Source organism: Dromiciops gliroides, chromosome 4, assembly GCF_019393635.1.
Source record: "Dromiciops gliroides isolate mDroGli1 chromosome 4, mDroGli1.pri, whole genome shotgun sequence".
Classification (NCBI taxonomy): domain Eukaryota; kingdom Metazoa; phylum Chordata; class Mammalia; order Microbiotheria; family Microbiotheriidae; genus Dromiciops; species Dromiciops gliroides.
Window position 1 is genome coordinate 264,596,743 of NC_057864.1, and position 20,933 is coordinate 264,617,675.

The 20,933-nt window shown below is 38.9% G+C and overlaps 1 protein-coding gene across 1 annotated transcript in view; it reads left to right on the forward strand.

Moving 5' to 3' along the window:
• Positions 1-6,651, forward strand: part of ADGRF4 (adhesion G protein-coupled receptor F4) — a 28,399-nt gene extending 21,748 nt beyond the window's left edge. Inside the window, exon 9 of the mRNA XM_043963695.1 lies at positions 5,945-6,651. The gene's annotated coding sequence lies outside the window, so the exon portion shown is untranslated. The remainder of the gene's footprint in view (positions 1-5,944) is intronic.
• Positions 6,652-20,933: the final 14,282 nt, after the last annotated feature.

Consider the following 20,933-nt stretch of genomic DNA (forward strand, 5'->3'; position numbering starts at 1 on the left):
TGAGTATTAAACCACAAACCCAAAGTTTCCTTTTTCTAGAATAAGAAATCATTTAATAGCTTACTTGTTTAACATTTTTGCTATTACTTGGGGTTGGGGGACAAAGCTGATCTTTTTCTGGGACTATAAAGTTTCCCTGGTTGTGGTAGAATGGATAAAATGCTAAACTTGGAATAAGGAGATTTTGATTTGAACTCAACTGTTGAATGAACAAATTAAAGCATGAATGAATAATAGCTATGTCTATTTTCCAAGACAGTTATCTTGCATCTTTGAGCAATTAACATTTACTTTGGGTCCTGAAAAATGTCTAAATGATTGAGTAACCCATTTTACTATCCAAGTACAATTTGAAGTATAGCTTAGTGTAGAGATATGAACACCGACCTTGGAAAAAGTACATCTGAGTTTGAGTCCTGCATCAGGCACTTAATAGCTGAGTGACCTTAGACTAGTCTTTGACTGCTTTGACTCAGTTTCCCCATCTCTCAAGTGAGGATAATGATTATGCTATCTACCTTATCAGGTTATTGTGAGATCTAAAATTGGATTTTAGATCATAAATCTCCCCTCTTTAACCTTTCCCTTAATTTATCTCCCAGACTAGTAAATGGAAGAAGCTTCTAATTTTCTAGTTAGAGCTTTTATTCTATAGTAGTTACCAGGTGATGTTGATTAGAGGGATAGGAAAGTAGAAATACAATACAAATCATCTTAAGTCTAAGCTTAGTCTATATTCCATATAAAACTCACCAAAAGCCCAAGGCCACCTTTGGGGAGAGAGAGAGAGACCGAGTCAAGCGCGTGCTACTGCTAACCGCAAGCCGGGCCGAGTTGAACTCCAGTCAGCATCTGTCTGTGCAGCCCAGTCAGGAGACCAGCAGAGCAGGAAAAAGCTCCCACTTCCGTTCTCTCCTTGCCTTTTAAGCTCGCACCCCGGAAGTTGAGTGCATAGCAGGCGGACTGGCGTGCGTAGCTCATGCTGTTGGTCTCCTCCCCCAAAGGGTGGTCCTTAAAAAAACTGGCGTCTCTCCATTATCGCTAACCAACTGTTAAAACTTTTTACCACATTATTATGAGGAAAACAGCTGATAAATATGCTACATGAATGTGTTATTATTATTATGAAATAAATTTGTTTGAAAAAATTGTCATCCTAGTTCCAACCCACATGTTGAAGTAATTACCGGTTTTTAGGTGACTAAACCTTCAGCACTCCATTGTCCCTTGGCCACAATGAGAAGAATAGAGTGAGGTTTCATTTGCTCTTATATAGGCAATATGATTTTATGTTCACAGTGCTCTGAAGTCTCAATTACCTTTAATTTAAAAAATAAATCTTATTAATATCTTTTGTTTTTACATCTCAGTAAATTCAGGATATATTCTCCCAGCCATTGAATGAGCCCTTGCCCATAAAAAGAAAACAATAAGTCAAGCAAAACATAATATATTTGTCTGTTAGTGTGTCCAATACTCTACACTCAGAGACCCCTTCTCTTCCTACCTTCCTTCTACTTTAGCTTTCATCCTCTCCCTAGATGGTAAGATGTGGAATATGCCCTTTTGGTATAAGTAGAAAAATTTGACTGAGGTCCAGTTGAGACAAGTAGACTTCTTTCTGGAAGGGTGATTGGGCTAAGATCTAAGGATTGGGATGGGAGATGGGCATATTACTCTAAAGGATGATCCTTTTCCTTTTCCATAAAACCTCTAGCTCCATAGAGTTTTACATAAAATTAGAATAAAATTATTTTGAAAAGTAGCCTTAAAGGGGGAAAAAGCCACAAAGGGGCGATCCAGAACTTGAAGGATATTGGAGAGATGGAGAGAACCTTGCCTTTTAGATAGGAGTTTTCATTTTTCTGAGGGGCTGATTTTATGCAAAGAAGAGTCTGGCCAGACTCAACTCCTTCTCTGTGCTGTCTGCTTCCCTAGGTAGAAAGAGAAATCATATTGTAGCTTGGAAAGCTTGTAGGCTTTAAAACTGGAAAGGACCATGGAGTCCAACCTCCTTATATTACAGATGAGGAAACCAAGACTCAGGAGAGGTGACTTGCTCAAGGTCATGCAGGTATTAAGTAGCAGGGGAGGATTTGAACCTAGGTATTTGGACACCAAATCCAGTGTTCTCACTATACTCTGTGGTAATTTGGTGTTATCATTCCTCCCTCTTTCTCTATTCCTCCAACGTTGGAATGTTGTTGTTTTTATTCCTTTGAGTTCAAGTTAGGGTTTTGTCTCTTTGGATTCCTGGTGTTTTTATTTTTAAGAATTGGGGATAGTGCAGTGTAGTTCTGTGGTAATAAATGAATGTCATATTGAAAGCCAGCTCATCTCTCTCCTGTTCTAGAGATTCTTTTCCTCCACCTCTACCCCCAATTTAGTTTAATCCAACAAGCATTTCTTCAGCATCCACTATTTCCTTTTTTTTTTTTTTTTTTTAGTGAGGCAGTTGGGGTTGAGTGACTTGCCCAGGGTCACACAGCTAGTAAGTGTTAAGTGTCTGAGGCTGTATTTTAACTCAGGTACTCCTGACTCCAGGGACGGTGCTCTATCCACTGCGCCACCTAGCTGCCCCCACTATTTCCTTTTACATGATGGTCAGGTGGGATCGGGAAGATTCATCTTCTTGGGTTCAAATCTGGCCTCAGACACTTACAAGCTCTGTGACCCTGGGCAAGTCATGTGGCCTTGTTTTGCTCAGTTTCCTCATCTATAAAATGAGACAGAGAGGGAAATGGCAAACCACTCCAGTGTTTTAGCCAAGAAAACCCCAGATGGAGTCATGAAAACTAAAAAATGACTGAAAACAACTGAACAACAAAGACAAAAAAAAAAAAATCAAAGCAGTTTTTGTCCTCAATAGTCCCTGTTCACCTTCTGCTGGGGGGAGGGCAGGGGAAGACAATGAGTACACAGATAAGTGAATACAAAATATAGACTATGGGAGAGGAGATCAGCAAAGCTGTTTGATAGGAGATGGTGCTTGAGCTAAGCCAGTGATTACAATTGTGATTGTGAGTCAGTGATTGCAAAAGAAGTGAATCAGAGTGGGGAAAGCATTCTGAGCATGAGGAAGATATTACACAAAAGCTCTATCTATTTATCTATACACATATGTATGTGTACACACGTGTATGTATGCGTACACGTGTGTATGTATGTGTATACATATATACATACACACATTTTCTTCCTATCTATCTACATACATATACACCCATATGTATTTGTATACACATACACGCAATTTACATCTATCTATTTATCTACATACATATCTACACACATGCATATGTATACATATACACACATGTATGCACATATTTTATATCTATCTATCATCTATCTATCTGGTACACACATATATGGTATATATAGAGAGAGGTGGACTGGGCACTGTGCATTGAGTGTCAAGGTTGGAGAGAGAAAGATTCATCTCCCTAAATTGAAATCTTATCTCAGACACTTACTATTGGTGTGACCACGGGCAAGTCACTTAACCCTGTCTTCTTCATTTTTCTCATCTATAAAATGAGCTGGAGAAGGAAATGACAAGCCACTCCAGTATCCTTGCCAAGAAAACCACAATTGGGGTCACAAAGACTTGGACATGACTGAAAAATAACTGATCAACAATACAAAGAGGATGGATCAGGGCTGGCAGTCGCTAAGAGGCAAAGTCGGGGAGAAGGAGATCAAGTGGGATCACAGTGAAATGGGTTTATATGGTTTATTTGTAGCATCTGGGAGCCAAGGGGGTACAGAAGGGATGTAGCAGCCAGGGATGGGCTCTCTATACATATGATATTGACATACATGCATGGGGAGAGAGGGTAAAATCTAGAATGTTATTACCATAAATTTAGAGCTGGAAGAAAACCTCAGAGGCCATCTACTCAAAGCCATCTACTCAGAGGCCTAGGGAAGTTAAAAAGACTTGCCCAGGATTACATGGGATTTGAACACCAGTTCTGTGACTGCTACAAGTGCTTTTGGGCTGAGGTACCTATAGTGGATATGAAGAAAGAGAAGCTTCCCTAACTGAGGAAGAGAACCAACCCAGAAATGGTCATCTTGGTGTATGGAAGAATGTTTATTGCCTCCATCCAGGGTATACTGGAGCCAGCTCAAATGGGGAGAAATGATTGTTCAATTATTAGTATGATCATTTACAACTTAAAAATCAGTAAAATCTATAAAAATGATATATTGTTTTGTTGATTGTCTAGACTTAAAGCAATGGAGAAAATGTTAGTAATGCAGATTAAACTGAAAAAAGTTTTATTTTTACATTCCCCCCTTCCTCCTCCCCAAGCTGGTTGTTAAATATCACCATAACAACACAATCTTCTAGTAATCATTCTCAGTTCTGGCTTTTGTGGCCAAACTTCCCTGGGGAATGATCCTTTTCACTAAAGAGATTTTGGAGAGCCTCTATACTCTAAACCCTAGCTTTTTTTTGGGGGGGGGGGCAATGAGGGTTAAGTGACTTGCCCAGGGTCACACAGCTAGTGTCAAGTATCTGAGGCTGGATTTGAACTCAAGTCCTCCTGAATCCAGAGCCAATACTTTATCCACTGCACCACCTAGCTGCTCCCAACCTTAGCTTCTTAAACTGTGGGTCACAGCCCCATATAGGGTCATGTAAGTGAATGTGGGGGGTCGTAAAAAATCTGGCAACAGTAAAAGGTTATGTATACCTCTTTTATGTACCTAGCTACCTAGGGTTGCACAAAAAAGGGGTCTGAATTGAAAAAGTTTAAGAAGCCCTGCTCAAAACAATGTGGGGTAGCCTATCCTCTTATTCCTCTGTCTCTCAGATCTGACCCAGTAACATAACTCAAAAGTGATATTTGTTATTAGTCAACAATTGGGTGGAGCCAAGACACGAGTTTCGGAGTTGGAAAAGTTTATCTTCACCTTTTCCCTACTCCACCCTTTCAGCCTTATTCCTAGGTGGCCGCCCTGGGTGTGCCTTCTGTTACCAAACTTGCCTTGGGGCTCGCATGCAATCCCTCTAGGCAGCCTGGTATCAGAGGAGATAAAGACTTTGGGTTAGGAAGCACGTGTTAGAATTCGACATCAGACATTTCCTAGCTATGTCATCCTGGCAATGATACTGAACCTTTCTCTGACTGCTTTCTGATCTGTAAATTGAAGATGATAGTGATATCCACCTTAGAGGGTTGTGAGGATCAAATGAAATAGCACATGTAAAGAGCACAGTTAGGTGTTCAGTGGACCTGGAGTTAGGTATTGGGCCTGGAGTCAGGAAAATTCACCTCCCTGAGTTCAAATCTGGCCTCAGACACTTACTAGCTGTGTGACCCTGAGCAAGTCACTTAACCTGTTTGCCTCAGTTTCCTCATCTGTAAAATGAGCTGGAAAAGGAAATGGCAAACCACTTCAGTATCTCTGCCAAGAAAACTTCCAAATGGGATCACAAAGAATCAGACCATCAAACAACAAATGCATGATGCTAAGCTTTGGGGATACAGAAGAGAGGCAAAAGATCGTTCCTGCCCTCATGGATCTCACAGTCTAAGGCGAAGTGACTTGGCCAAGGTCACACAGATCGTAAGTGACAGAGCCAGGATAGGAACTCTGGTTTTCTGATTGAATATCCAGGATTCTTTCAATGGCATTCATTCATCACTGTCCTTCTTCAGTGTGAGTGATACCATATCCTGTCTTCTAAACAGGTGTTGGCAGGAATCAAGCTAGAGAGGGCACTGGATGTTTAAGGCAGGGGGTGGGAGGATGGGGGGAATTGGAGAGTTGTTATATAGAGAAGGAATGGGTTATGAAAACAGAAACTGGGGTAGGGAGGTATAAAAGAACAAATGCCTATGGCATCATTTTGCCCCAGGCTGACTCTTTTCTTGACTGTCTATTGGCTTGTTTTACATCTTAAATCTTGGTTTCCTGTGACTTACAGGTATGCTTCCAGGGAAGAAGTGTTTGGAAAGAAGGTTGAAGAGAAAGTAGGATTTATGATTTTCCTTTCAATCCCATTGCCCCCACTGAACTAAAACCGGGGCCAACAATGTAAAATAAGATCACCAAGACTATGGCCTAAAGGAATTCTCTGCTGAGCCTGTGACCTGTCGGTGGCATGTTGAAGCCTGTTCGAAATTTGTAGAAGTTATAAATATGCCTGAAAGTTGCTGTGCTCTCCTTAGGAAAGGAAGAACCCTCTTGACTTTGGCTTCTCTTGCCGAAATGTGGTATTTCTATTAAGTAAATAGGGCCTTCCTTCCTATGGATGGATCCTTCTCTCTCCTGGGGTGCACTGGGTACCTTGAGGGATGCAGGATGTCCTTTGGGGAAAGTGAATCCAAGGTGGTTTCTGACAAGGAGGATACACTTGAAAAGCCTTAGTTGTTTTGTTCGATTTTGAACCTTTGAAAAAGCACTCTTAGGACTCTGGTTTCCTCACTTGTGAAATGGGGAAATTTTAGAGCGTGCTTGAGGGGCTGTATGTGTGTAGGTGCATACATAAAAATCAGTGTATGCAGTATGTATGAAAGATGACATTGCTGTTTGTTCTGTATTAAGAATAAATGGCGGGCAGCTAGGTGGCACAGTGGATAAAGCACTGGCCCTGGATTCAGGAGGATCTGAGTTCAAATCTGGTCTCAGACACTTGACACTTACTAGCTGTGTGACCCTGGGCAAGTCACTTAACCCTCATAGCCCTGCAAAATAAATAAATAACAATAAAAATAAAGAATAAATCAGTGTCCCTTTCCTATGTGTATTGCCATTTCTTTTGTTCCCTTGGGATTGTCCCAGATAAGATTTGCTGAAGTTCCTCAAGAACTGGACTTTCTGGAGTGCAGGTAGAGAAAGGATTGAAACTGATCTCTGGGTTCCCCTAAGAAATTCATTATTAATAATTATTTTCTCACAATATATTTTATTTTCATAAGATTCTGGGCCAGCTCTTTAATTCAGATAGAACTAAAGGATGTAAGCCCATTGATGGCAGATGCTTTTATCTTTGTATTTCAGAATTCCTGGCACACAGAAGGTGCTTAACAAATGTTTGATGATTGATTGGTTCCAGTGGCAGAAATAGATTGGTCAAAGTTTTCTAAGTTATTTTCTGTGAAGACTAATTCATTCAATGAACACTTAGCAAGTACCAACTATTTGCCCACCTCTGTGCTATGCTCTGGGACTATGAAGAAAAAGCTTCGCTGGAGTATGGAGCATATAGTCTAGCCTATATCCCAGGTGCAACCACAAGTCCTCATTATTCCTCACTGCTTTATCACTCTTTTCCTTCTACCCTGGGGGCTGAAACCATTTCATTTTACAGATAAGTACAACATAATTTGAGGAAGGAGGGAAAAACTTACAAGCAGGGGGTTTCCTGTTTCCTGTAAGATTTTCTGTAAGGGGTGGCATTTGAGCTGAGCCTTGAAAGAAGCTAAAGATCATAGGATACAGAGATGAGGAGGGAAGGCATGTATTCCAGGCATATGGGTCAGCCTGTACAAAGGTATGATGGTAGGAAATATTCACCTTCACTAAGAGCTACTATAGTTTTGGTTTGAAATAGAAATTAACCCAGCTGGGGGAGAGTGAGACAAGTGAGGGAGTGGGATTCTCTATCTTAAGCAGTACATTTTGTACTCAGAGGAAATACTTTATCATCTCTGCTTGCTGAATCATCATGAGCAAGAGGATGAGTGTCTCACTACTGGCTTTATTTTAAAGCCTTGCTTTTGCTTGTCTCCTTGATGCTGCATCATCTGGAAAAAAGACCAGACTTGGTTTCTAAAGAAGTCATGACTATTTACATGATACCAGTTTCTGGTCAACATATAATTCTAGTTTCCCAGTTGTTTACTTCATTCTTAGACATGTAAGTTTGTCTTTGTTGTTGTTGTTGTTGTTGTTTTGTTGTTGTTGTTGTTTGCAGGGCAATGAGGGTTAAGTGACTTGCCCAGGGTCACACAGCCAGTAAGTGTCAAGTGTCTTAGGCTGGGTTTGAACTCAGGTCCTTCCTGAATCCAGGGCTGGTGCTTTATCCACTGAGCCACCTGGCTGTCCCTAAACATGTCAGTTTGGATAGATTCAAGATGTAAGAAATCTCTCCAACGAGGTCTTTCTGTTCCACCTTTGTTTCTTCCTAATTGACAATCAACACAGTTTCTCCCTTCCCCCCCCTCCCCCCTCCGCCAGCTGTTTAAACATTTCTTGCTCTTGATCCATGAATTGGAAATTCCAGATAGATGTCAGTTTTTGAGGTCTGGTCCACCTTTGATCTATGCCAAAGATTTCTTGACTGTTTATGATATTTCTTTTCCCTTTCCTTCACCATAATCTCCAATTTGTTGTTATTTAACATGTGCCAAGCACAAAGTGTAGTTGAGGAAGATGACTGACATACTCATTGCTTGTCCCCCTGCTATTGAGGCTGCCTCTATTGAGGGTAGAAGGAGAAAAGTGATAAAGCAATGAGGAACAATGAGAGCTTGTTGTTGCACCTGGGATATAGGCTAGACTACATGCTCCATACTCCAGTGAAACTGTAGTATTCTCTGATCCCTAAAAATACTTTGAACCTTCTTACCTCCATGTTTTATCTCTTGCTGAGCCCATTCCTGGAATATCATCCCTTCCCCTCTTTCTTTGCCCATTGTCTTTCTATGTATCCTTTAAGATATAACTCAAATACAACCTCCTCTAGGGAATCAGCACTCAATAAGAATTTATTAAACTTGGGGCAGTTAGGTGGCACAGTGGATAAAGCACTGGCTTGGATTCAGGAGGACCTGAGTTCAAATTTGGCTTCAGACACTTGACACTTACAAGCTATGTGACCTTGGGCAAGTCACTTAACCCTCATTGCCCAGAAAACAAACAAACAAATAAATAAAAAGAACTTCTTAAACTCCTACTATGTACCAGGCACTGTGATAAATGTGAAAAAGAAAGACAGTCCCTGCCCTCAAGGACCTTACAATCTAATGGAGGAAGACAACACACAAAATAAAGCTGAAAAAGCAGGGGAAGAACAGATACACAGCCATGGGGCATGGTGGGGAGGTTAAAGAAGTCCAAAATGAGTCATCTGTTTTCTCTCCAGGTAATAATGATCTCCCCTGGCAGACCCTCAATGTCTCATTTTCTTTTATGACTCTTGAGTGAACTTATCACTGTTGCGCATTATAGCTATCAATATTGGTGTCTTCTCACCCTACTCTAAACTATATGAGGGATGGGACCATGTCTTATTTCAACTTTATAATTTTTTAAACACCTAGTACACCCAATAGGTATGTAATAAGTGTTTGCTAAAGAAATGAATGAGTGAGTGAGCCATATACAAAAGCAAGGGGAGAGACATGGTTCTTGCTCAATATCTAATTCAAGTCATTAAACATTTAATGGCACTGTAGGGCAGAGGTGTCAGACATTTGGCTCGTGGGCCAGCAACACTCCTGAATGAGAGCTGAATCAGATTAAAATGTCATTAGGAAATATTTCACAAAATAAATAAAAATGCAACAAAACATAGACATTACATTTAAAAACTGTGTCAATATGCTTCTTGTGGGTGGTCCTTATGTATGGATTAGTGACCCTGTTTCTATTTGATTTTGAAATCAGTGCTGTCAGGGATATAAAGGAAATATGAGAGAGAGTCTTTTATCTTCAAAAAATGCCCCCTTTTTGTTGGTGGCAGTTAATAGAAGAGGGGGGAGACAGGGAGGAGAAAGAACTAACAAACATCAGACACAGCCATTTGTAATAAAATGCTCAGTTGTTTGATAAAGACAATAATTGCTATAAGACTGTGTGAAGACTTTGTGGAAGAGCTGGGATTTGAACTGGTTCTTGAAAGGTACATAGAATTTGAATGTGTGGAAGGGAGTGAAGTGGGCATTCCAGGTGGAGGAGTCATCCCAAGCAAAGCCATAAGGGTGAGGATGAAAATGGTATCAGTGTGGGAGATGGTGGTATAGGGAACTGAGAAGAGATCTGTCAGCATTGAGTGGATAGTTTGTGTGAGAGAGAAGATTGACTAGGTAGTATGGTGCTAGAGTAGAGAGGTAGTAGAATACCAGGCTGAGTCATTTGGCCTTGATATGGGAGACAACAATGAAGCTTACAATGGGGATGCAATCTGGGGCATAGATTGAACTAAATTCAGGATGAAAATGAACAGCAAGGTCAAGAAAATGCAGGGGCCAAGCTGGACAGGGAAGAAGATCTCATGATGGAGAACAGGGAGAAGATAATGAAAAGAGAGTGTAGGGAACTAGATGTTAAGTAGGAGAGAATGCCAATGACAAGTAGGTCAGATGCATGCTGATTATGATATTAATAAATTATATTCATAAAATGGTCAACTAGCTGGCACAGTGGATAGAGTGCCAGGCCTCAAGTCAGGAAGACTCATTTTCCTGAATTCAAATACTGCTTCTGACACTAACTAAGCTGCCATTAAATATTTAACGACTTGAATTAGATATTGAGCAAGAACCATGTCTGCCCCCTTGGACAAGTCACTTAACCCTGTTTCCCTGTTTCCTCATATATAAAAAATGAGCTAGAGAAGGAAATGGCAAACCACTACAGTATCTTTGCCAAGAAAACACTAAATGGGGTCACAAAGAGTTGGACATGACTGAAAATGACTGAAAAGTAAAATAATCCATAAAATGTCTTTCTTTGAAAGAACTCAATGAATCATGAATCATCTAATTGGTTTTAGCAGTATTAGTGTGAACAGAGGAGAGAACAGACATATTCACAGGGAGAAGCAGAGGCATTTAGAAGTTTTATAGTTTTCTCAAGGTCACACAGAGGCCAAGTAACACAAGGATTTAGGACTTGTGTTTCTGTGGCCAATGGCTTTTCCCATTGACTACTGTACCTTTCATATCCTGCCCATGATCTGTGGGGTCCCTATTCAATTTATTTTTAATTTTAATTTAATTTTATGTTTGCAGGGCAATGAGGGTTAAGTGACTTGCCCAGGGTCACACAGCTAGTAAGTGTTAAGTGTCTGAGGCTGGATTTTGAACTCAGATCCTCCTGACTCCAAGGCTGGTGTTTTATCCACTGTGCCATCTAGCTGTCCCCTATCCCTATTAAATTTAACAAACATTTATTAAATGCCTTCTCTGTGCCTGTCACTATTCTAGGTTCTGGTGATATAGAGACAACAATAATATGTTCCCTGCCTTCAAAAGTCTACCTTCTACTGGAAATAGCATGGAGAATCTCTATGGTGCAGGGAAAAAAAACAACAACCCACTGCATCTTGAGTCAGGAGATCTAGGTTTAAATTGTGCCTCTTCTATTTGCTACCTGTGTGACTTTTCACAAATCACTTAATCTCTCTGAGGCTGAGGTCCCTGTCCATAAAATGAGAAGGTTGTACTACATGGCTTCTGAGGTCCTTTCCAGCTCTAAATCTATGGTCTGATGTATATATGAAATCCAAAGTATGAAATGAGATAATATTTGTAAAGAGCTTAGAGTAGTGCCTGGTGCAAAGTAGGTGCTATATAAATGAGAGTGATTATTATTATTCTGACTCTTCATGAATCTTGAGGACAGCTAGGTGCTGTGGTAGATAGAATGCCAGGCCAGGAGTCTGGAAGAATCATCTTCCTGAATTCAAATCCAGCCTTATACATACTGTATGACCCTGGGTAAATCACTTAACCCTGCTTGCCTCAGTTTCCTCTTCTGTAAAATGAGCTAGAGAAGGGAATGGCAAATTATCACAATGTCTTTGCCAAGAAAAGTTCAAAGAGGGTCACAAAGAGTTGGGTATGACTGAGATGACTGAATGATCATTATGTACTTGTATGTATGCATGGCAAATGCCTAGAATATACAAAGTAATTTGGCATGAGGACTAATTATTGGAGTGGGGGATTAGTAGAGGCAGTGTGTGATGCTCCAGCTGAAGGAGCTAAGATTTCCCAAAGTGGGAGGAAGAACATTTCAATAGGAACAAGGGAAAAAAAAAAGCCTTCATCTTCATGCTGTTTGGTTGAAGGGTTAACTTTTCTCTCAAAACCTGCCCCCTTATCAATCAATCAACAAGCATATATTATGCACCTATTATGTCCACAATTGTCTTGGGGTCCAAATGTGCTCCCACTACAGGCCTCCAAAGACAAAAAAGTGTACCTTGTAAGAGACCCATTCCTCCCCTGCAGATGGCAGTGAGGTAATAGTTGGTCATTGTTTTGCCCCACTCATTCCTTTGAGAGGCGTGGTGGAAATTTTGAGTTACTCCAATGAAGGAGTGGCTTTGCGGCAGGACTTGTCTTCCCAGCTCAGCTCCTTAAGATGTAGCCATCTGCCCAGGGAGGGGGGAACCAGTTGCCAACTGAGGGAGTCCCTGGGAAAGGAGTCATTACAGGGGGATTGATCTATCAACTGGTCAATGAACAAGCATTTATTAAGTGCCTACTATTTGTCAGACATTGGGATAGGCAAAGCACAATGACAATACAAAGGAAGAAAAGGGAAATAGTCCCTGCCAATGAAAGCTACTTCACTATTCTGTATCCTTGTTTTTCTTTCCATAAAAAGGATCTAATATTAGCCCTTCCTTTTTTCACAGAGATTATAGTAGGGCCAATGAAATGATTCCTGTGATACTGGCTTGAGTTCTTTGGGAAAAAAGACATTTTATGGAAATATCAGAATCATCCATCATCATTTTGTTGTTGTTGTTAAAATCACATGACAGAATGGAAAGAAAGAAGGCCATCCTCAGAGTTGGGAAGGCCTTGGTTTACATCCTACTTCTGACATATACTGGGCAATTTGCTTAACTCCTCAACCCTCTGGGCCAGTCTCTAGGACTATAGGTTGCAGAAGAAGGTGCTCACCTGCATTAGAAGAAGAATCAGTGTATCATGGATTTAGAGCAGGAGGAGACCTAAGAGACCATGCTCAACCCATTCATTTTACAAATGAGGAAATTGAGGCTGAGATCATTTAAGCATCTTCTCTAGGGCCACATAGTTATTAAGTGTCTGAGGTGGAAATTGAACTTGGGTTTTCCTGACCCTGAGTCCAGCGCCCTATCTACTACACAACATACAGCATTGCATCATCTTCTATAGTTACATATACTAATGAAACGATTGGTCCATTCTCTATCCTTTCAGACACTTACTAGTGTTTGCCTGGGCAAATTGCTAGCTTCAGTGTCCTCATGGGGACCAGGAGATGAGTAACATCTGCCTCATAGGGTTTTCATGGTTATAATATGATATTTGATTTAAAGCGTTTTGTAGACCTTAAAGTTTAAATAAATGTGGGTTATTGTTATAAGCCAGGAATATAAAATAAGATCATATTTATTGCTTTAAACTTTGGTAATGTACATATTAACTAGGACAAAGTAAAATAAATATGTTGACTTATTCAGTGTAGCATACAACTTTAATAACCTTAAATTAAAAAAAAAAACTTGCCATCACTTATTTTATATGATTTAGCATTGCATTAAAAATTAGATGCACATACTTTAATTCATAATGAGACCACACTATTATCACATTCAATATTAAGTATAACTTTGATAAAGTCTATTTTTCTAAACCTAGTCTGAATTATATCTCATAACTTTTCAATAGGGTTTAAAACAGGTAAGTAAGTTCTCAGGATATGGAAGCATGCTTAATCTTCATATCTTTGATAAATATCTTAACCTTTTCTGATCTGCGGCATCATTCAAGGCCATTTTATAGTATTTCATTTCCATTTGAACATTTATATAATTCTGGAACAATCCTGCTTTTTTATATAATAGTCCATTTATCAAAGACTTTTTCATTCCCTTAATGAACATAAGATTTTTAAGTCCACTGGAAGTAAAAAAAAGTCCTCCAAACTTTTTTGGGGTAGATATTTTACAGTCTGATGAAAACAGGCTCACTTAGATTTCTTCTGACAATGGTTTTGTATAGCCATGAATGGAAAAGTGAGTTTCACTGGTAAAAATTAGTTTTAAGAAATTCATACTCTCTTTGTATTGTCTTGGCCATGATGAGAATTTTCTCTTCAATGCAATATTTATTAAATTTTTTTTTACTGGTCTCAGTAGTTCTTTAACTCCCAGAGGCCTATATTAATGCTATAGAGGAATCAATAAAAACCTTCCCAGATGTTAGATGCCTCTGAACAGCCTTGCTTCTTTTGTGAAGATTAATTAGGCTGTTTTGCAGCAATCATTTGTGAGCTCAAATATGGCCTCAGACACTTGACACTTACTAGCTGTGTGATCCTGGGCAAGTCACTTAACCCTCACTGCCCTGAAAAAAAAAAGATACACCTTTCACAAATTTCCTTTGAGTAATATTCATTATTAAAAATGACAGTTAAAAACACAACAAAAAAAGTTATAAACCATGTGTTTATGGTACAAAATCCAGTGCTGGAGCTGGTTAGTTAAGCAGACATAGGAATATGAGCTTAATTCTGTTTGGTCAAAGTCAGGTGTTCTGATTCATCTTAGTGAGTAAAAGCACTCATACATGATCATTGCTTTCACAAAAGGAAATTATATCAAAATTATTGCTTGTCCCAAATAGTTCAACCACAACTTTACCTCACAGAGTTTCTGTGGGGAGAAAGAGTTTTGCAAGTCTTAAAGCATTATGTGTATCAGATAGTATCATTATTTTTGAACCAGCCCATGATTTCACTGATGCAGGGAACTCCTAATGAGCAAATTACCTTTACCATGGCAGGTCTACAAACTCTTCAGAAATTTATTACCTTAGAGAACTGTCTGGGAGCAGTGAGAAGGTAAATGACTTTCCCGTGGTCACATAGCCATTGTGGGTAAAAGTGTTAGCTCTTTATCTACTACATTGGGCTACCTATGAACCACATTATCTCTTTACCTTGGGCAAGTCACTTACCTTCTCAGTGTCCCAATCATCATCATCTAATTATTGACAGTTGGGATTGCGACCAACAGAAAACATAGGGAACAAACATGTTGTGGAAGGAACACCATTTACTATCTGTCTGAACTTGGGTATCTGAAAATGAACTATTTGAAATATATGATCCCCCAAATCCTTTCTAAATCTAAAATTCTGTGATTTACCATGCTCTCTTAAGAGTATTCCAAGCCAATCTTTTAGAAATTGGATTCCATTCCATTCAACTTTTATTAAACATTTTAAATATGTAAGGCATTGTGCTAGGTGCTGAGGCACAAAGATAAAAATTGATGCCACAGTCTACCCAGGGAGTGGGAAGCCAGTTTTTAAGACTACTGGAGCAAATGGGTCTCTTTTTGATTTTCAGAGATGCTATAAATATTTGTACAGAAGATAAAATTAAGATCAACCTTGATTGACCTTTCTTAAGATCATAGTGAATGGAAGCCAGATTACCTAAGACACATCCATCTTTTGACAATGATCAACTATTATGGGCCAGGCCTGCCAGTATATTCAAGTGGTCCAGGTTCAGGACTAGAACAAAATAAAATCCTCATAAAACATCCAAAATTTTATGAAAAAGAAGTTAACTTAGTAATAGCATGAAAAGGATGCTTAGCAAGGGTGCAGCAAATGTTCACATAGAGGGAAGAGAAAAGCCATAGTGGTGGCTGTTGAGGAATAGATCAGGAAAGATCTCCTGGAGAAGGTAGGACTTGAACTGTGTCCTGAAGGAGGGAAGAGATCCATCCAGGAGATGGAGATTAGGAGGGAATTACAGAAATGGGCGACAGCCAGTTCATTGACCAGATTTCAACCTCTTCATGTATTCTTGTCCTCATCTTTCTACAAATCTTTCATAGAAGATCTACCCTAGATGCAAGATGGTTTATGGTTCAGTTCCTCTAATAGAATGTCAACACATTGGACAAAGAAAACTTTTGTTGTTGTTGCTTTTATCCACACCTTTTATTTCATTGGTTCAGGGAACTTTCAGTAATAAGTCTACTTCAACCAATGAAGATCAACAATTCTTCTGCAATGTATAATCTTAGAGAGCTGCTGGGAGGGAACTGGAGGTTAAGTAAATTACCTAGGATTATATAACCAGTATTTTTCTGACCCAGTATTTGAATCCTTTTCTTTCTCACTTCAAGGCTGACTCTCTATCCATCTAATTTCATTGCTTTCATGTTAAGATCACCAACAGTTAAATTAATATTTGTAGATGGTCACTGATAAAAATGTTAAATGGCACAGGTCAGAACAGAGGTCGATCTTTGTCACATCATTGAAGACTTTCTTCCAGTCTGACATGGAACAACATACCAAAATTTGTGGGATAAAGCCAATGCAGTGAGGGAAAATGCATTTCTCTAAATACATATCAATAAAAGAAAGAAAGAGTAGATCTAATTTTAAAAAAGTCTAGAAAAAAACAAATTTAAAAATTTCCAATGAAACACCTTAATGAAAATACTGAAAATCAAAGTAGAAATTCATAAAATTGACAGCAAAAAATTTAAGAGCTGGTTTTGTGAAAAACATCAACAGCACAACAAACATAAGATAAACAAAGAAAAACTATTGGCTCATTTGATTCTAAAAAAGGAAGAAGAAAATGAAATTATTAGTACCAAAAATGAAAAGGGTGAATTTATAGCCAATGGAGACAAAATTAAAGCAATTATTAGATGCTATTTTGCCCAATTATATACCCTTAAAACTGACAACCAATGCGGGGCAGCTAGGTGGCCCTGGAGTCAGGAGTACCTGAGTTCAAATCCGGCCTCAGACACTTAACACTTACTAGCTGTGTGACCCTGGGCAAGTCACTTGACCCCAATTGCCTCACTAACAAACAAACAAACAAGCAAACAAACAAAACTGACAATCAAAATTAAAACTGAAGAATAAATGAAATTGAAGAATAAATATATAAATTGCCCAGATTGACGAAAGAGAAAATAAAATATTTAAATAATATTTAATAAATAAAATTTAATAATATTTAAATCTTAGGAAAAAGAAATTGAATAAGTCATAAATGATTTCCCTAAGGAAAAAACAAACAAACCCAGGACTAGATGTGAATTTTACCAAAGTGAATTCTACCAAACATTTAAAGAACAATAAATTTCAATACTACATAGACTGTTTGAAAAAATAGATAAAGGGGTTCTACCAATTCCTTCTATGACAAAACATGGTTTTAATATATATACCAGAGAGATAAAAAATAGAGAAAGAAAACTAGAACCCAATTTCCTCAATGAGTATTGATGTAAAAAATTTAAATAAGATACTAGCAAAGAGATTATAGCAAAATATCATAAAGATCACACTCTATGACCAGGCTGGATTTGTACCAGGAATGAAGGGTAGGTTCAATATAAGGAAAACTATCAATATAATTGACCATATCAATAACAAAACAATAAAATCATATGATTATATCAGTAGATTCAGAAAATTATTTTTTGAGAAAATGCAACACCCGTTCCTATTAAAAACACTAAAAAGCATAGGGATAAGTAAACTTTCCTTAAAATGAAAAATACTATCTGCCTAAAACTAAGAGCAAGCATTATATGTATTGGGAATAAACTAGAAGCCTTTCCAATAAGATCAGGGGTGAAGCAAGATGTCTATTATCACCATTATTATTCAATATTATATTGGAAATACTAGCTATAGCAACAGGAGAAGAAAAAGAAATTTAAAGAATAAGCATAGGGGCAGCTTGGTGGTGCAGTGGATAGAGCACCGGCCCTGGAGTCAGGAGGACCTGAGTTCAAATCCGGCCTCAGACAACACTTACTAGCTGTGTGACCCTGGGCAAGTCACTTAACCCCAATTGCCTCACTAAAAAAACCCAAAAAACAAAAACAAAAAAAGAAATTAAAAAAAAAAAGCATAAGCAGTGAGGAAACAAGCTATCACTTTTTACAGATGAGATGATGATATACTTAGAGAACCCAGAGAACAACTAAAAAACTAATTGAGGGGCAGTTAGATGGCGCAGTGGATAGAGCACTGGCCCTGGAGTCAGGAGTACCTGAGTTCAAATCTGGCCTCAGACACTTAACACTTACTAGCTGTGTGACCCTGGGCAAGTCACTTAACCCCAATTGCCTCACTAAAAAACAAAAACAAAAACAAAAACAACAACAAAAAAAAAACTAATTGAAACAATTAACAACTTTAGCCAAGGATATAAAATAAACCCACACAAATCATCAATATTTCTATATACTACCAATAAAATCCACCAGGAAAAGTTAGAAAGAGAAATTCTGTTTAAAATAACTGCAGACAAATTGATAAAAAATGAGTACACTTTGGGGACAGATCTCCCAGCAGGTCTGTATCTGCCTATGTGTGCTATTATCTAGCCTATATCTCTCTATCTTTTCCACAACAGTATGAGAAACTATCAAATGATTTCCTCTTCTCTTTTTCTGATACAAAACCTTCCTATCTCTTCTAGTACAGTGGCTCCTGACAGGTTTGATACAACTTCTGATCTGTACAAAACCTTTGACCTGTTTGATGGCTGACATGGACCAGGTTATCCCTCTTTATTTTTTTATTTATTTATTTTTTTAGTGAGGCAATTGGGGTTAAGTGACTTGCCCAGGGTCACACAGCTAGTGAGTGTTAAGTGTCTGAGGCCGGATTTGAACTCAGGTACTCCTGACTCCAGGGCCGGTGCTCTATCCACTGAGCCATCTAGCTGCCCCTGAGCCATCTAGCTGCCCCAGTTTATCCCTCTTTAGATAGTAGTCTGGTGGCCCTCTGATCCAAGGAGTTAACCACATTGGTTCAGGACTTAGTGCATACCCGATCAGTTTTTGCCCTGTTAATACACAGAAGTCCTGAGCTCAAATGACCCAACTGCTCCAGGCTCCAAGGTAGCAGATCTTCACAGGCATGCCTGCCATCACATTCAGCTCAAATACTTTTCTAAAATCTAGGTAAACTGTATTTTCAGATGTGTGTTCGAGGCAGTCCTAAATAAGTTTGAGAACCATTTGTTAAATTTTCATTATTTGCATTTATACTTCAGAAATAGGCAACTCTACAAACAGGGTTTTATTTATTATTTTGTTGATTGTTTTGATTTAAGATAGAGTTAATAATTGAGGTCAAATGTTAAATTATGTTCATGCTTTTTTTTGGAGAGTCTGGTCATTAAACACCCCTATATTGCTTTATAAATACTACTAGAGGGCAGCTAGATGGCACAATGGATAGAGCACTGGCTCTGGATTCAGGAGGACCTGAGTTCAAATCCGGTCTCAGACATTTAACACTAGCTGTGTGATCCTGGGCAAGTCGCTTAACCCCAATTGCCTCACCAAAAAAAAAAAATACTACTAGAGCTTAGCATAAGGGTAGAAGAAGGCTCAGGGAATTAAGTCATCACAAGCCTGGAGGCCTGGAGACTGTAGACCAATAATGATAATAATAATAACAATAATTAATAATAATAACTGACATTTATATGGTACTTTAAGATTTGCAAAGTACTTTATAGTCATTATCTCATTTTAGCCTTATAACACCCCTGGCTATATTCTGTATTCCTTGATCTACCAGTCTAGTAGCTGTCAAAAAAAAAGTCTGTCATGACTTGTTCTTAATGGAGACATGCAGATTTTGCAAACACTGTTCTCTTTACTAGATGTTCCCCAACAATTTTGCTAGGAACAGAAAACAGTATCCTAGGATGATTTTAGCTTTGATGTAGTGATAGAAGGGAAGTCCAAACCCCTCATTTTACATATGAGGAAACTGAGGTTTGGAGAGATTAAGTGACTGGTCCAAAGTAATGAGGTAGTAACCAGCATCTGAAGTTGAATCAGGGTCATGTGATCCTAATTTGAGCATTATTTCTCCTTTGCAGATCCCATTCTTTCCCATTTTTTTCTGAATAACTTTTGAGAACTAACATCTGAGGCATGTGGCTTTTGAAATCAATCAATTGAAGGGAGGGCCCATACAATGAAATACCAAATTTGTGGTACTTAGATGTAAGGTGTGTATGTGTCCCCCATGTAAGTTATGTGTAAGTCCACATGGGTTTGTTTAAATATGTCCCAGAGGGAGGTGTGAATAGTTATAGCATCTTGTCTATTCCTCTCCAAAAGAGATTGTGAGTAATGCCTAGAGGGGAGTAAGAGATTGAGGCCAGCAGGCTGGGCTGTTCTGTTCACCTCAGGGAAGGGACTGGAATAGAATTGTATCTATCTGCTCCCCCAAATATTGCTAGTCTAGGGAAAATGATTTTCAGGTTCAAGGCATTTTCCTGGTTGCTATTCCTTGACTGAGAAAGGGTTCCCCAAGCTCGATCCAAAGGCATAACTTCTTTTCTACCAAATCCTAGTTAAATGAAGACCTTCACAAACAGTAAATGGCAAATAACCCCATTTTATCCAAGCTTCTGGCAAAGAGACATCAGAAAAAGCTATACAGTTTAGAATATATTAGAAAACATGCAGAGTGAATGAGATCTCCCATTGCAACCGAGACATCTCAACTCAGCCACTCAGCCAAGAGAGACAATTCCCAATCTCATTCAAGAGGAAAGAAGTCAAAGTCTCTATTGTGCTAAGTGGGAAATGAGGGACATGCTTGAGGCACTAGCTCTTCTACATGTCAGTTTCTTCCCGGGGTCTCCAGGGAGCTTTTAACTGAAGAGAATTTGGAACTGTGTATATCCTCAAAGTCAGAAGCCAGAAGAAGTCTTTTCTCTCAGGCTCTTGGCAGCTCTACCCCTCACACAGGCACAGAACATAGAGTAATTGTATTTTCCACCAATGAGGAGAGTCTTTTTCCAATGCTCAAACTTGAACCCCCCAGTTTTTGTTGTTGTTCAGTCATGTCCAATTCTTTGTGACCCTATTTGGGTTTTCTTGGCAAGATATTGGAGTGATTTGCCATTTCCTTCTCTAGCTCATTTTACAGATGAGGAAC